The following is a 17559-nucleotide window of genomic DNA, read 5'->3' as shown; positions in this document are numbered from 1 at the left end:
CCTAAGGTATTCGCTGATGGGCATAGTGAGTTCATAGAACTTTTAGCGGAAAATGATGATTTATTTTTTATTTATTTTTTTCTTACAAAGTCTCATATTCCACTAACTTGTGACAAAAAATAAAAACTTCCATGAACTCACTATGCCCCTCACGAAATACCTTGGGGTGTCTTCTTTCCAAAATGGGGTCACTTGTGGGGTAGTTATACTGCCCTGGCAATTTAGGGGCCCAAATGTGTGAGAAGAACTTTGCAATCAAAATGTGTAAAAAATGACCGGTGAAATCCAAAAGGTGCACTTTGGAATATGTGCCCCTTTGCCCACCTTGGCTGCAAAAAAGTGTCACACATCTGGTATCGCCGTACTCAGGAGAAGTTGGGCAATGTGTTTTGGGGTGCCATTTTACATATACCCATGCTGGGTGAGAGAAATATCTTGGCAAAAGACAACTTTTCCCATTTTTTTATACAAAGTTGGCATTTGACCAAGATATTTCTCTCACCCAGCATGGGTATATGTAAAATGACACCCCAAAAAATTTACGCATTTGGATTCCGTGAGGGGTATGGTGAGTTCATGTGAGATTTTATTTTTTGACACAAGTTAGTGGAATATGAGACTTTGTAAGAAAAAAAACAAAAAAAAACAAAACAAAAACAAAAACAATTTCTGCTAACTTGGGCCAAAAAAATGTTTGAATGGAGCCTTACAGGGGGGGTGATCAATGACAGGGGGGTGATCACCCATATAGACTCCCTGATCACCCCCCTGTCATTGATCACCCCCCTGTAAGGCTCCATTCAGACGTCCGTATGTGTTTTGCGGATCCGATCCATGTATCCGTGGATCTGTAAAAATCATACGGACGTCTGAATGGAGCCTTACAGGGGGGTGATCAATGACAGGGGGGCAGTGGCGGATTACAATAGGGACGTTCGGGTCGGCAGCCCCGGGCCCAGCACCGCTGGGGGGCCCAACGCTGACCCGAACGCCCACATACTGCGGCGGGGCACGGGAGCGAATAGCTCCCTGTCCCGTTGCCGATCACCGGCATTCACCGCATAGGCCTCAGGCCTTGTAGGCCTGAGGCCTATGCGGTAGTGAAATCCCGGCGCAGGCGTGCGTGATGATGTCATCGCGCGCCTGTGCCGGGACGCAGCACTGTGACGCGCCTGACTCATCCCGCCCGCCTTCCTCTGCAAGCAAGCGCCTGGCCCTGGACATAGGTGAGTATTTATTTTTTTGTTCATTTTTTATTTTTTTATTTCATTTGCCTACTTGGGGGGGGACACAGGAGGACCTATTAGGGAAGATAAATCGATTACATGGGGGGGAATGTGGGGGCTGTATGGGGCCAAATTATTATGGGAGGGAATACTATGTGGGGGCAAATTACTAGATGGGGCAGTGTGGGGGCAAATTATTATGAGGGAATACTATGTGGGGGCAAATTACTATGTGGGGGCAAATTATTATGAGAGGGACTACTATGTGGGGGCAAATTACTAGATGGGGCAGTGTGGGGGAAACTATTGTGTGGGGGCAAATTGCTGTGTGGGGGCAAATTATTATGGGAGGGACTACTATGTGGGGGCAAATTTCTATCTGGGGGTAGTGTGGGGGAAACTATTGTGTGGGGGTAATTGCTATGTGAGAACTATGTGGGGGCAAATTACTATGTGGGGGAAACTATTGTGTGGGGGAAATTGCTATGTGGGGACAGTGTGGGGTAATTTCTATGTGGGGACAGTGTAGGGTAATTTCTATGTGGGGACAGTGTGGGGTAATTTCTATGTGGGGACAGTGTGGGGTAATTGCTATGTGGGGGCAAATTACTATGTGGGGGCAGTGTGGGGAAAACTATTGTGTGGGGGCAAATTATTATGAGAGGGAATACTATGTGGGGACAAATTACTATGTGGGGGCAAATTACTAGATGGGGCAGTGTGGGGGCAAATTACTAGATGGGGCAGTGTGGGGGCAAATTACTAGATGGGGCAGTGTGGGGGCAAATTGCTATGTGGGGGCAGTGTGGGGAAATTGCTATGTGGGGACAAATTACTATATGGGGCAGTGTGGGGGCAAATTACTATGTGGGGGAAACTATTGTGTGTGGGAAATTGCAATGTGGGGACAGTGTGGGGTAATTTCTGTGTGGGGTAATTTCTATGTGGGGACAGTGTGGGGTAATTGCTATGTGGGGGCAAAATACTATGTGGGGGCAGTGTGGGGCAAATTACTATGTGGGGGCAGTGTGGGGCAAATTACTGTGTGGGGGCAAACTACTATATGGGGGCAGTGTGGGGCAAATTACTGTGTGGGGCAAACTACTATATGGGGGCAGTTTGGGGAAAATTACTGTGTGGGGGCAAATTACTATGGGGGGATTACTATGTGGGGGCAGTGTGGTGGAAATTACTATATGGGGGTGTTGCTATTGGGGAGGCACTATAGGGGCAATTCTATTATTTCCGGGGACACTATACAGGGATTATTGCCTGGAGCACAATAGAGGGTGGTATTATTACTGGGGGTCTCTAGGGGACATTATAGCTGCTGTGGACACTATAGGGACATTTGGGGTAATTTATCAAACTGGTGTAAAGCAGAACTGGCTTAGTTGCCCATAGCAGCCAATCAGATTCCACCTTTCATATTTGACAGCTCTTTTGGAAATCCAGTTCTACTTTACACCAGTTTGATAAATTACCCCAATGATATCTATCAGGGTCACTATTTTTTCAGCAGTATAGTTCCTGGGGCATTGGGGAGCACAACGGGCACAGTATTGGGGGTGGGAGGATGACGCTGTGGGGACACCAGGATGAGGAGGTTGATGGAAAAATTTAGAAATCTAACGTGTCTGTGTTACAAACTGTAGAGACGAGATGCGGCTAAAAGAATTTGCCATGGTGGTCTGGGTCAAATGGAGGAGAAGAGGAAATATAAGGTCTACATGACAGGAGATGTCACTGGATGTAACAGGTATGTGGTGCTGTATTCTCCTGTATGTCTTTTTTATTACAATTATATGTATTTTAAATTTGACGACCAAATTTTTCAGTTTAGGACCCAATTTGGGGTATTTTTTTTTTGTCTGAAGATGTCATATGGCCTAAGAAGAGACTGTGGCGCTCATCAAGCACCGCAGCCTCTTCATACAAAAAAACTAAAAACTAAAACTAAAATGGAGGGGGGGGGGGGCCCAAATTGGGTAGACAGCCCCGGGCCTATCATGCAGGGGGGTGATCAATGACAGGGGGGTGATCAGGGAGTCTATATGGGGTGATCAGGGGTTAATAAGGGGTTAATAAGTGACAGGGGGGGTGTAGTGTAGTGTAGTGGTGTTTTGTGGTACTTTACACAGCTACCTGTGTCCTCTGGTGGTCGATCCAAACAAAAGGGACCACCAGAGGACCAGGTAGCAGGTATATTAGACGCTGTTATCAAAACAGCATCTAATATAACTGTTAGGGGTTAAAAAAATCGCATCTACAGCCTGCCAGCGAGCGATCGCCGCTGGCAGGCTGGAGATCCACTCGCTTACCTTCCGATCTTGTGAACGGGCGCCTGTGTGCGCGCGTTCACAGGAAATCTCGCCTCTCGCGATATGACGCACGGATGCGTCCAGGAGGAATGAATCGACCGCCTCCAGGACGCATCCGTGCGTTAGGCGGTCCTGGAGCGGTTAAAGGGGTTGTCCGGACATACCCTTATTTTCACCCAGGCAGCCCCCCTGAGGTTAGCATCGGAGCATCTCATGCTCCGATGCGCTCCCTTGCCGTGCGCTACATTGCGCAGGACACGGGCTCGTTTGTTTATCATAACACATTACCGGGCGTAAGCTTCTGCCCGGCAATGTGTTCGGTGACGTCACCGCCTCTGATGGGCGGGCTTTAGCGCTGTCCTAGCCGTTTTACTGGCTAAATCCTGCCCATCAGTGCTGGTGTCGTCACCGGGGTTCCTGGCAGCCCCATGGAGAGCCCTGGTATGTCACCGGAACTCCTGAAAATGCGTGATTTAGCGCAGGGCAAAGGAGAGCATCGGAGCATGAACTGCTCCGATGCTCATGTAAGGGGGCTGCCGGGGTGAAAATGGGGGGATGTCCGGGTTCAGCTCTGCACCAGACAACCCCTTTAATGGAGTAGATAGGCAGACTTCATCTGGAATAACCCAGAGACCTCAATATTCAGTGTTGTAGACATGCACTCTCCGTTTACGATTACTTCAAGAACATTAATCATATCTCAAATACTTACATGTTTATTAAAAATATATAAAAAAAGTATACATATGACCCAAAAAGACAAAAACCTGAAAAAGACAAAAACGGGAAAAAACCCAACATAGAAGGGGAGGGTTGAGGCCGTATTAGACGATGAAGACACAGTCAGTTATATAGCCCCCCCAATGGTATTGCTTAATTGCTGGATTATCACGGCATGGCAAATCGGTATAATACATGTGTGACAGACACCAAACCGGTCAAATAGCTCATTCAATACCGCACCGATGGTTGAAGAAAAAATGTATATATACAGTATATCTCTATATATTGAAGCAATGTATATAGTTATATCCAGTATTGACTAGTACGCAGCATTGGTCACTTTCAATCGATGGAGGATGAATCGACCTAACGATGAATGATCCCAATATATGAAATCCACGTTTATATCCAGTTCAGCGTTCTCCTCGGTCAGTCCTTCCCTAGAAGACACCATGGTCGTCCATATGTCCAAATCCCCATTGGTGGTATCATGTAAAGCGGCTCTATACCTTGTATAATGTGGATCTAGTAATGCCCCTTGTATTGTATTCCCCGCTGGCGGTATATTGTAAGTCGGCCTTCTGTCACTGGCGGTAGCAGTGTGCAGCAGATGTTTAATAGGACGGTTGGTCTTTAGTAATGGTCCATATACTTTACTCCCAGTTGGCGGTATAGTGTAAGTAGACCTGCGTCCCACGTCACTGGTCGTAGGATGCCAGTAAGATTCCTCTTACCTCCGCATCTCTATGTATAATAGGCTCCGCTACCCTCTACAGCCTCCTGTGCCGGCGTCCCACGCGGTATCGCTGATCTTAGCGGTGCACGTGACACAGTCCAGATACCGCTTGTGCTGGTCGGCTGTTATAGGATATTCTTTGGAGCGCTCCAGCTTTTCTTCAATACCGGTAGCATTCTGGTGAAGGCTGATACGTTATTATTCCGCGGGTCTTGGATCGTATTTAACCAAACGCGTTTCGGAGTCTCTCCCACTCCTTCCTCAGCGGCCATATTGATCCAGAAGACCCTGCCCATGTATATACCCATAATTTCAGTTCCACACAAAACCCAAAACGGACCCTCATTTGCGTCTTCTTTATATATCATTTTCTTTCTATTTGTGACTTAGTGACATCTTATTAACGTCAAAGTCCCACATCCTCCCGTAATGTTATCGGCTTCTCATCTGTCGGCTTCTTTATTCCAAGTCAGAAAAACGCATGGCGGTTTTGATGCCTTTTCTGTGCGTTTTTACATCTATTGATGAGTTTTTTGTATATAATTATCTCCCATTGCATCTTGATGTACGGTATATAAAACGTTGCCTTTTCAATGGTCATAACTTGTACATAAAACAAATTTAAAACAGGTAAAATGAAAAAGTGAAAAAAAGAATAATAACAAATAAGAAGTATTTCTATTTAGGTCCTCATCCTCCTGTTTCATTGTATCCGTATCATTCAATGTCACATGCATCGTTTTTACTAATATCTCATACATTTATCTTTCTTTTTTCACTTGTATATGTTTGTTTTACAGATTTTTTCTACAGGCTTTTTACAGGTTTTTTCTCACAGTCACCTATTCATCAGAGATTCCGAGCTCTTCATATCTGTAGGATAAAATGGAACTCTAAGGCCCCTTTCACACGGGCGAGATTTCCGCACGGGTGCAATACGTGAGTTGAACGCATTGCACCCGCACTGAATCCGGACCCATTCACTTCTATGGGGCTGTGCAGATGAGCGGTGATTTTCACGCATCACTTGTGCGTTGTGTGAAAATCGCAGCATGCGCTATATTCAGCGTTTTTCACGCAACGCAGCCCCCATAGAAATGATTGGGTCTGTATGAAAATCGCAAGCATCCGCAAGCAAGGGCGGATGCGGTGCGATTTTCACGCATGGTTGCTAGGAGATGATAAGGATGAACAACCCCATTAAAGTCTAATTACTGTATTATTTTCCCTTATAACATGGTTATAAGGGTAAATAATAGCATTCTGAATACAGAATGCATAGTAAAATGTCCATTAAGGGGTTAAAAAATAAAAAATAAATTAACGCACCTCATTTTGTTGATCGCGCAGCCGGCATTGTCTTCTTTCTTCTTTTTTCAGGACCTGCAAAAGGACCTTTGATGACATCATCACGCTCACCAGGACCTTCTATCCTCATTCAGCAGGACCTGCGCTGATGTCCCCGCGTGGTGAGCGCGATGACCTCATCAAAGGTCTTTTTGCAGGTCCTGAAAGTAGAATAACATAACAAAGACAGGTGCACTATGCGGTCTTACTAACCCTCGTGCTGGTGTAGAATTGAGAATTAGCCAACATATCCTGCTTGGAGGACATGTCTGAGCCCGAGCACCGCGCCAAGGTTTCTCAAGTAGCTCGGGAACTTAACGCTAAACCTACCTGGGCCGTATGGGCAATACCAGGAGCTAGTGGGCAAATTACAGGTGCGCAAGGTCCGACTCAAAGCAATCTCCCAGTAACCTCCAGCATGTGACCATGCATACAATGGGAGGAGGCAGAAGAAGAAAGAAGACGATGCCAACTGCGCGAACAAGTGGATGAGGTGAGGTAATTTTTTAGTTTATTTTTTAACCCCTCAAGCCGCATTTTACTAAGCATTCTGTATTAAGAGTGCTATTATATTCCTTTCTAACCATGTTATAAGCGAAAATAGTAAAATGAATAGAACACCGAACCCAAACCCGAACTTCAGTGTAGAAGTCCAGGTTCGGGTCTGGGTACCACAGTCAGTTTTTTCTCACGCGCGTGCAAAATGCATTGCACTCGCGCGGAAACAAAAATAAACATCGGAACGCAATCGCAGTCAAAACTGAGTGCAATTGCGTGCCTACTCGTGCGGTTTTCCCGCAATGCACACGTGACACATCAGAAGCAAATCCGGAACGCCCGTGTGAAAGAGGCCTATGGATAGTCAGAAATTCGAAGAAAAGGCAGAAGAATTAAGAGAACAATTTATAGTAAAAGATTACTCCTCTGAGGCCATCGATGTGTCCCTCACGAAGGCGAGGAACGTGGACAGACAGACATTCTTTGAAAATGATACAGATGATATAAGAGAGGAAGTAAAGGATGATGAGGATGTAAGGATCAGCTTACCTTTCAACACAAAAAATAGAAAATAGTATAAAACGATATGGACATTATATTTTGAAGGATAAGGTATATCAGAACTTCTGACGTGTAAGACATGTTCTGCCCCTGCAAGACACAATATACAGGGAGGACGAAGAGGATGTGGAAAAAAAGAATATCTGAACACACGGCAAACATAAGGAATGGCGATGAAAAACACTCCCTGTCCAAACACTTTAAACAATTTCATAGTCAAGATCCGAAAGGTTTAACATTTATTGCCTTTGAAAGAGTCACAAAGCATTGGAGGGAGGGAGGGGGGGGGGGGGATCATATCGTCAGGATGTCACGGCAGGAATCAAGAAGAATATTTGACTTTGGTAAACTCATCCCTGATGTGTTGAATGCATGAATTGGAGCTTTTCGGTTTCCTGTAGAATAGGGGCCGGCGGCCTCCGCTGACGGGAAATCGGAGTCAGGCTGTTTACCAGCATTCCGATCCCCCCCTGGTCGGAGGCCCTCACCCCATACGTCTAGGTATGAAGAGCTCTGAATAGGTGACTGTAAGAAAAACCCGTGGAAAAACCTGTAAAACAGCAAGAAAAAACCCGTGGAAAAACCTGTTAAACACCTGTAGAAAAAAAAATCTGTAAAACAAACATAAAGCAAAGAAGATAAAAGTAAAAAGGAAAAAGAAAGATAAATTTATGAGATATTAGTAAAAACGATGCATGTGACATTGAATGATACGGATACAATGAAACCGGAGGATGAGGACCTGTATAGAAAAACGTCTTATTTGTTATTATTTTTTTCACGTTTTCATTTTACCTGTTTTAATTTTTTTTATGTACAAGTTATGACCATTGAAAAGGCAACGTTTTATATACCGTATATCAAGATGCAATGGGAGGTAATTATATACAAAAAACTCATCAATAGATGTAAAAACGCACAGAAAAGGCATCAAAACCGCCATGCGTTTTTCTGAATTGGAGTAAAAAAGAAGCCGACAGATGAGAAGCCGATAACATTACGGGAGGATGTGGGACTTTGACGTTAATAAGATGTCACTAAGTCACCCATAGAAAGAAAATGATATACAAAGATGACGCAAATGAGGGTCCGTTTTGGGTTTCGTGTGGAACTGAAATTATGGGTATATACATGGGCAGGGTCTTCTGGATCAATATGGCCGCTGAGGAAGGAGTGGGAGAGACTCCGAAACGCGTTTGGCTAAATACGATCCAAGACCCGCGGAATAATAACGTATCAGCCTTCACCAGAATACTACTGGTATTAAAGAAAAGCTGGAGCGCTCCAAAGGACTCTGTGAATATCCTATAACAGCCGACCGGCCCGAGCGGTATCTGGACTGTGTCGCGTGCACCGCTAAGATCAACGATACCGCGTGGGACGCCGGCACAGGAGGCTGTAGAGGGTAGCAGAGCCTATTATACATAGAGATGCGGAGGTAAGAGGGATCTTACTGGCATCCTACGACCAGTGACGTGGGACGCAGGTCTACTTACACTATACCGCCAACTGTTCTGTTCTATCATTCAGGCCGGAGTTTCCTGTTGCCTGCGTCCGCAATATCTATCGCGCTTCGCACTGCAACAACTGGCGATGTCTGTCTCCTCCATTCAAAGGAGGAGGGACGGACTCAATCCCTGCAAATCTCAGTGAACTCGCGTCTCCAGCGTGCACTTCCCTAAAATGTTGGATGAGTCTGGGGGATCCCTTCCCTGTGTCCACTGAACTCACATGTTCTCCAACACGTTCATACATGCAGCGGATCGTCTTGCCAATATGAAATCGGCCACAACCGCAGGTCCCCATGTACACGACACACGTGCTGCGGCAGTTCATGAAGCTGCGGACTCTAGTGCAAACCAGCCACCCTGAGGAACTGGGACTGAGAGTTCTGTCTACACAGGGGGCAGCCCCCTGAAATTACCTACTGGGACATTCCTAGTGACCATAGTGGTGTTTGGGGGAGTAACAAATCTGCTTCTCACTATTTTCTGAACCCAAAGGCAAAAGTAAACCTGTCCATTTCTTTGTCCTCTCTCCGATGCCCCTTACTCGTCAATTGTTTATTATTACCTCTCGTTTTTTTCAATAAATCATGATGAGAAAAATCACTCATCACTTTGTGCGTTCCTGCGCTCACCTCGCGCTCCAGGGTGGAGCGCACATGCTTTCCGGCGCATGTAATGTTGTCACTCACCCCCCTGGCCGGGCTCCTTGGCTACTGTGTCGGCTTGCGTTCCACGTGGAGCGCAGGCGCACAGGCAGCCAGGCCTGAGAGTAAAGGGGGGGAATAACTGGTACTTGTCGGGCTTCTCCTCGCATTCTGGCCCTCATTCATCGTTTCACATAGGTCTCCATACCACCCATGGGTCCCTCTACAGTCCTTCACTCATTAGACCACACAAGGCATGAGTCCCCTAGGCATGAGTCCCCCAGTCCGGCCATCCCTGTCATGGTAACGGTAAAAAACAAAAACAAAAAAAACAAAAAAAAAAACCACGTAATATAAGCTAAATTAAACCCCCCCCCCAAAAAACAAAACAAAAAAACACAGGGCCATCGCGTTGGGGTGCACCGTCTGTAACCTAGCAGGGTGAATATCCTGCGCAGGACTCGCTCGGCTTCTCTTGCACCTTCTGACACCTGGTCAGGCCCAGGATTGTCTTGTCTTCCTGGTTCGCCCAGGCCACTGTTGTCGTCATGTCATAGCCGCTTAGTTTGTCTCCAGGGCACTGTCGGTGGTCTTGTCACGGTTCTGGTCTTGTCACATTGTCTCCCCTGGTTCGCCCAGGGCACGGTACATTCCTGGTACGCCCAGGTCTTCATGTTTTCTTCTCTAACACATGGGTTTCACGCACCTGTCCTTTGACTTATCCGAGTCTTTCTAAGGGGCCATCCTTCGGCTGCTCCCCTGGTCGTTCTTTGCTTTCCATGGCTCTAAGGTTACCATGTCAGTCTGCCGCCCTTCGCGGGCCGCTGCTACGCGCAGCCTCTATCTCACGGCTACGTGCCTTCTCTTCTGTCAACCGCCTGGTACGCTCAGGCAGCTCTCTCCGGTCAAGTATCCGGTCCGATGCGCTCAGATGGTTACTTGGCCTAGGGGTGCGCCCCATCCTGGCCAGTTCGCCTGGTTCTGACAGGTATGAGGTCACCCGTTTCCTCTGCACTTTCAAATTTTCGCCTGTTACTTTATTTGCAGGGTTTTCCTATTTTCCGTTCCTATCGGTCCTATACAGGTAAGCTCGCACTGACTCCGTCGGTGTACCGGTCAGATCATGTTCACGCTTTTAATTGTCCGTTTGTCTGTCCGGCTAGGTCAGGTTCTACTAAGCCGTCCTACGGGTTCTTATTCCGGTACGTGTTTCTCTGTCATGCACCACTTCGAATACCATTCCGTCATCACCCTCTTGTTTTTTTTTTTCTCTTTATTTGTCACGCCTTTTGTTTTCTAACAGCGCTGCCATGTCTCGAGCTTTGGATATGGAGGACGGCCTGTCCGTCTTCGGCTCGGTCATGTCAGGCCAGGCGGGTCCATCATCCCTTCGGAGCTGGGCCATACCAAAGCTATTGGCAGAGCTGAACCGAAGAGGCATCCCGCACCCGGCCACCGCAAGGAAGGCAGAGCTGTACAAGCTTCTCATGACCAGCCCCAGCACTTCGGCAGTGCAGCAGGAGGCGTCCTCCATTCAGTTGTCACTGGTGCAGCTACAATCGACACTAAACTCCTTGGTCGACTCGGTAGCAGACGTTCGGGCAAGGGTATCTGAGCTGGAATCCCGGCCACCCATGGCGCCCCCGGTACCCGTCCTGCTGATTGCACCATCTACATCGGGTTGGCTGGCTCCAGGTACGCCAAGGCCCATTCCCCAGGTGTCCCCCTCACACGTCATTCCCGACAACCTCAAAAGAGACATTCTGGCAGGGAAGGATGTCAACCTGGCATCAATCCTCATTGCTGCTCAAGACGTACCTGAGAACAGGGTCATCAACTGTGGGGATGTGTCTGTGGTCCTCCGGGCCAAGGACTCGCGGCTTAACCGCAAGTTGACAATCCCTGAGTTTGTCTTGGCTTTCAGCCTCTTCAGAGACATCATCTGCACCGCATAGCCGGAGAGGAGAGAAGAGCTGGACAGATACTTGTACCTGGTCACTGACCTGGGGCACAAGTATGGTGGTTTGGCCTTCTACGACTACTATCGTACCTTTTCGGCTAAGGCGGCGGCAGCGTTGCCGCAATTCCAGTATGTCACCAGCTGGTCTTTAATTGACACGGAGCTCTTCTGTCGTCACTTCGCTGGCCTCAGGGCACCCAACTGTGCACCACTCTTCTAAATGGTGCCCAAATAGCGCCCACCCGTCTCAGGACAGGGCCCTCCCGGGGACCTCCGGGTCTTTTCCGTCTAACCCCTCCACTGACAAACTGGGCAGACCCATTGTCTACTTGGGAAGAAGCCAGGTCTGTAATAATTTCAACTCGGGGGGTGCTCTTATGCCAGCTGCAGATCCCTCCACGTCTGCTCCCTGTGCTTCAGGGCCCATCCATGGTCCGCCTGCCCCAAAAAGTCTGCTAAAGGGTCCTGACTAGCCGTCATCAACGTGGACCTTTTGGCGGCGCTCCTTCAGGATCACCATTATCAGGACTTCGTGGCGTTCCTGTTGGCGGACTTCCGCCAGGGGTTCCACACAGGGCTCATCACGCTGCCACAGGTTCCCTGGGAAGGCAGGAATCTGCTGTCGGCCACCCTGGACCCTCCAGCAACTAGCGAGTTTCTCCAGTCGGAGGTGGCTAAAGGGTTTCTCATAGGCCCTTTCCCGCTCATCCCGTTTGCTTCATGGCGCATCAACCCCATCGGCTTAGTATCAAAGAAAAATACCAATAAAAAAAGATTGATTTATGACCTGTCCGCCCCTCATGTTTCCGGAATCCCTAGCCTTAATTCCCTGATTCCCTCGGAGGAATTTGCCATGCGTTACTCCTCAGTGGACGATGCAATTCAGGCCATCCTGTTGCATGGTAGGGGCGCTTGGTTGGCAAAGGTGGACATCGCCGATGCGTTTAAGCTCCTTCCCATCCAACCTCAGTTGTGGCAGTTCTACGGCATCGAGTGGGCCGGGCAGTATTTTTTCGCCAACAGACTCACGTTTGGATCCAAGAGTAGCCCTTGGTTATTCGACCAACTGGCCAAGGCGCTACATTGGATCTTGATCCACACGGGGGGGCCTCCGGTCAGTCATCCACTACCTCGATGACTTTTTAGTTGTGGAGGACCCGCAGGGCGGGTCTGGCATTCTCACCGTCCTCCTGGAGATGTTCGCCAGTCTGGCTGTTCTGGTCGCGGAGTCAAAGACTGAGGGTCCCGCCACGAGGGTCTCGTTCCTGGGCATCATCCTGGATTCGGTTCTATTGCAGGCCAGCCTCCCGGAAGAGAAACTCGCTCAGTGTCGGGAGGTCATTTCCCAGGCGGCTTCCACGGGGTGCCTCACTAGAGTCGAGTTGCAATCTCTTCTGGGGCGGCTCAATTTTGCCTCTAGGATTATGCCCCAGGGGAGGACTTTCGTGTCGAGGCTGCTCCAGCTTCTTCCCTCAGCGCCCGAGCAGGACAGCGTCATCCGGTTGGACGGCCAGGCCATGGCAGACCTGGCCATGTGGGAATTGTTCCTGTCCCGATGGAACGGCATCTTTTTTTTTGTGTCTCCTTGGTCTCCCTCCTGCCCGGCTATTTTTTCGGACGCCGCTGCATCCTGCGGCTACGCGGCTATTTGGGGTCCCTGTTGGCTAGCGGACCATTGGCCCACTTATATCCTAGAGGAGGCCGAGTCCATCCGCACCTCCTCCCTGTTGGAGTTGTACCCCATCGTTGCAGCAGCCCAGGCATGGGGTCACCTCTGGGCTAACTTGCCAGTGATGTTCGTGACAGACAACCAGGCCTTGGTCGACATCTTTGCCAAGGGCAGGGCCAAGTCCCCCAAAATCATGGCACTATTGCACCAGCTGGTTTGGCTGGCCCTGTCACGCAACTTTCATGTGCATTGTAGCCACATTCCGGGTCAGCAAAATGTGCCAGCTGACGCACTATCCCGGTTTAATTTCACACTCTTTTTTCAGGTCATGCCGGAGGCCGAGCCACTCAGATATCCCACCCCGGCTTTCAGTTCCCTGACAATGGACTAGGCATGCTCGTCTCTTCGGCAAGAGACCTGGCGCAGCAGTCCCTCGCCCCCAATACGGCCAGGAACTATCTTTCAGGCCTAAGAACCTTCCAGGAGTTTTCGCGTCTGCACCCGCAGGGTGGCCTGGCGGACATTCCTTACATCATGGCCTTCATTGCCCATTGTCACCACCAGTTACATCTCTCCTACAATACCATTAAGTTGTACCTGGCGGGCGTCCAACACCACACCATGCTCCACAACCCAGGGGGCGGGTCCATTATTTCTGCGCACGCGATTAAGGCCACCTTGCGAGGAGTCCAAAAGGGTAGGCCCAAACCCCTGTCCCGTAGACAGGGAGTCACTGGGGAGATGTTCCGGAGATTGTCTTCAGCCCTGGATGGTGCTCCTTTTGGCCCCTTCTCCAGCTTGGTCTTTAAAGCTGCCATGTATTTGGGCTTTTACGGCTTCCTTAGGCCAGGCGAGTTCACTTGCAGTACGGCAGGACGGTGCAGTTTGCACAGAGAACAGCTGGTGTGGAATCAAGACCATTACCAGTTAATTTCCACCAAGACTAGCCAAACAGGCCCCCCCGGTGGAGGTTCAGTTTTTCCCGACTGGTAATAAATGGTGCCCGGTACAGGTGTTTGGCCAGCTCATGCTCGCCCTCCAGGATGCTCCACCTCACAGCCCTCTACTACCACATCTCGATGGCGCTCTCACCGCGGCGCAGTTCATCAGCCACATCCGCACGGTTGCTGCTGGCTTGGGGTTTGACCCCAGCGCTATATCCGGCCATTCATTCCGCATTGGAGTGGCTATTTGGGGTCCCCGTTGGCTAGCGGACCATTGGCCCACTTCTATCCTAGAGGAGGCCGAGTCCATCCGCACCTCCTCCCTGTTGGAGTTGTACCCCATCGTTGCAGCAGCCCAGGCATGGGGTCACCTCTGGGCTAACTTGCCAGTGATGTTCGTGACAGACAACCAGGCCTTGGTCGACATCTTAGCCAAGGGCAGGGCCAAGTCCCCCAAAATCATGGCACTATTGCGCCAGCTGGTTTGGCTGGCCCTGTCACACAACTTTCATGTGCATTGTAGCCACATTCCGGGTCAGCAAAATGTGGCAGCTGACGCACTATCCCGGTTTAATTTCACACTCTTTTTTCAGGTCATGCCAGAGGCCGAGCCACTCAGATATCCCACCCCGGCTTTCAGTTCCCTGACAATGGACTAGGCATGCTTGTCTCTTCGGCAAGAGACCTGGCGCAGCAGTCCCTCGCCCCCAATACGGCCAGGAACTATCTTTCAGGCCTAAGAACCTTCCAGGAGTTTTCGCGTCTGTACCCGCAGGGTGGCCTGGCGGACATTCCTTACATCATGGCCTTCATTGCCCATTGTCACCACCAGTTACATCTCTCCTACAATACCATTAAGTTGTACCTGGCGGGCGTCCAACACCACACCATGCTCCACAACCCAGGGGGCGGGTCCATTATTTCTGCGCACGCGATTAAAGCCACCCTGCGAGGGGTCCAGAAGGGTAGGCCCAATCCCCTGTCCCGTAGACAGGGAGTCACTGGGGAGATGTTCCGGAGATTGTCTTCAGCCCTGGATGGTGCTCCTTTTGGCCCCTTCTCCAGCTTAGTCTTTAAAGCTGCCATGTATTTGGGCTTTTACGGCTTCCTTAGGCCAGGCGAGTTCACTTGCAGTACGGCAGGACGGTGCAGTCTGCACAGAGAACAGCTGGTGTGGAATCAAGACCATTACCAGTTAATTTCCACCAAGACTAGCCAAACAGGCCCCCCGGTGGAGGTTCAGTTTTTCCCGACTGGTAATAAATGGTGCCCGGTACAGGTGTTTGGCCAGCTCATGCTCGCCCTCCAGGATGCTCCACCTCACAGCCCTCTACTACCACATCTCGATGGCGCTCTCACCGCGGCGCAGTTCATCAGCCACATCCGCACGGTTGCTGCTGGCTTGGGGTTTGACCCCAGCTCTATATCCGGCCATTCATTCCGCATTGGAGCAGCTTCCGCGGCTTCCCGGCATGGGGTCCCCGCCTATGTCATCCGAAAGATGGGAAGGTGGCGTTCGTCTTGCTTCACCAGATACATACCTAACCCACAGGTGGAGATTTCGCAGGCGTTTCGGTCATTGGTATTATAAGGTAATAAAGTCTTGTACCTTAACTATGTTGATTTCCTTTTTGTCCCCTTTTAGGCTGCTCTCGTACCCGGCTCCAGGCACACACCAGCCGGTTTAGATTCTAGGCAGGCGCACTGCCCAAGTTCGTATTGTAGCCACGACCACAAATATGTTAAATGTAGCAATTTGCACTGGCCACCAATGAAATTAAAACTGGAGAGGGAGGGGGGTCTGCCCCCTGCTGCCTGGCAGCCCCTGATCTCTTCCAGGGGGCTATGATATGCACAATTAACCCAAGCAGGGGGCAGTCATGTACACAGTTCGTAGTATATTCTAACTAGAAGCGTCCCCATCACTATGGGAACGCCTCTGTGTTAGAATATACTGTCGGATCTGAGTTTTCACGAAGTGAAAACTCAGCTCTGAAAAAGCTTTTATGCAGACGGATCTTCGGATCCGTCTGTATGAAAGTAACCTACGGCCACGGATCACAGACGCCAATCTTGTGTGCATCCGTGTTTTTTCACGGACCTATTGACTTGAATGGGTCCGTGAACCGTTGTCCGTCAAAAAAATAGGACAGGTCCTATTTTTTTGAGTGACAGGATACACGGATCACGGATGCGGCTGCAAAACTGTGCATTTTCCGATTTTTCCACGGACCCATTGAAAGTCAATGGGTCCGTGAAAAAAAACGGAAAACGGCACAACGGCCACGGATGCACACAACGGTCGTGTGCATGAGGCCTTAGAGTGTGATTTGTATGATTTTGCGGTCCGTTTTAAACGGATCAGTTTTTCAGTTTTTTTTTTGGTTTCCGTTCCGTTTTTCAGTTTGGTTTCCAATTGTGATCTGTTTTTTGCGGATCGGAAACGGTAGCATACAATAATGTATAAACAGTATGTACATTAAAAAAAATTGTGCTGGGCATAACATTTTCAGTAGATGGTTCCGCAAAAAACGGAACGGATACAGAAGACATACGGATGCAAACAGAAGGCATACAGGGTACCTTTTTTAGGTTTTTTTTTCGGATCCATGAAATGAATTGTTCTGAATACGGAACGCAAAAAAACAAAACGGAACATAAACGGAAAAAAAAAAAAACGTTTGTGTGCAGGAGGCCTTGCTGTTTTACTCTTGTGCTGCCTGCCATTTTTTGCTATCTATCTATCTAGAGAGGCAGCATTCCGTGGATTCCGTTACTTACAATGCCATTCAGTGTTTGGGTGAATAAAGAAATCCACTTTTTCATTTTTACTTGCATTTTTATTTATTTTTTAATATTTCTTTCCATTCGTTATTTCCTTTTTTACTTAGAATGCAGAGAACACGTTATCTCCATGCCCCGCTGTCGCCATATACAGAGCACTGGTAACAGCGATTATTTTCAGGTGTCTTCTGATTATCTGAGAGGGTTAGAGGGAGTCTGTCACAGAGGTGGATCCAGAGCCTGGTCTCGGGAGGGGCACTTCCAGATTGTTTTGTGGCGGTGGACAGATGCCAGATGCCTGTCCCGTCAAACTGAGGGAGGAACTGATATGTCCCAGTCCTCATGGCTAATCACATTACATATAATCTAATAGATTGTCTGAAGTACTAGTACGGTCTTCTATAGAGATGGCAGTGCGCCTGGTAATACAGAGTCCCTGGCAATAGTCTTTGACCACACGGGGCAGTAAATGATTTGCTTTCATTGGGGCCCTCAGATCTGATCAGTTACACACACTGGTCTTCTGCAGATCTTCCTGGGGTCGGGCGGCTCAGGGCCAGTCTGATACCTTCTGCACTGAGGAGACAGATCGCAGCCCTCCCCCCGCACCACAGAGACAACACAGGACCCCCGCACCG

Source organism: Bufo gargarizans, chromosome 1 (genome assembly GCF_014858855.1).
Source record: "Bufo gargarizans isolate SCDJY-AF-19 chromosome 1, ASM1485885v1, whole genome shotgun sequence".
Lineage (NCBI taxonomy): Eukaryota > Metazoa > Chordata > Amphibia > Anura > Bufonidae > Bufo > Bufo gargarizans.
The sequence above is the reverse complement of the archived record's forward strand: the minus strand, read 5'-3'. Positions refer to the sequence as shown.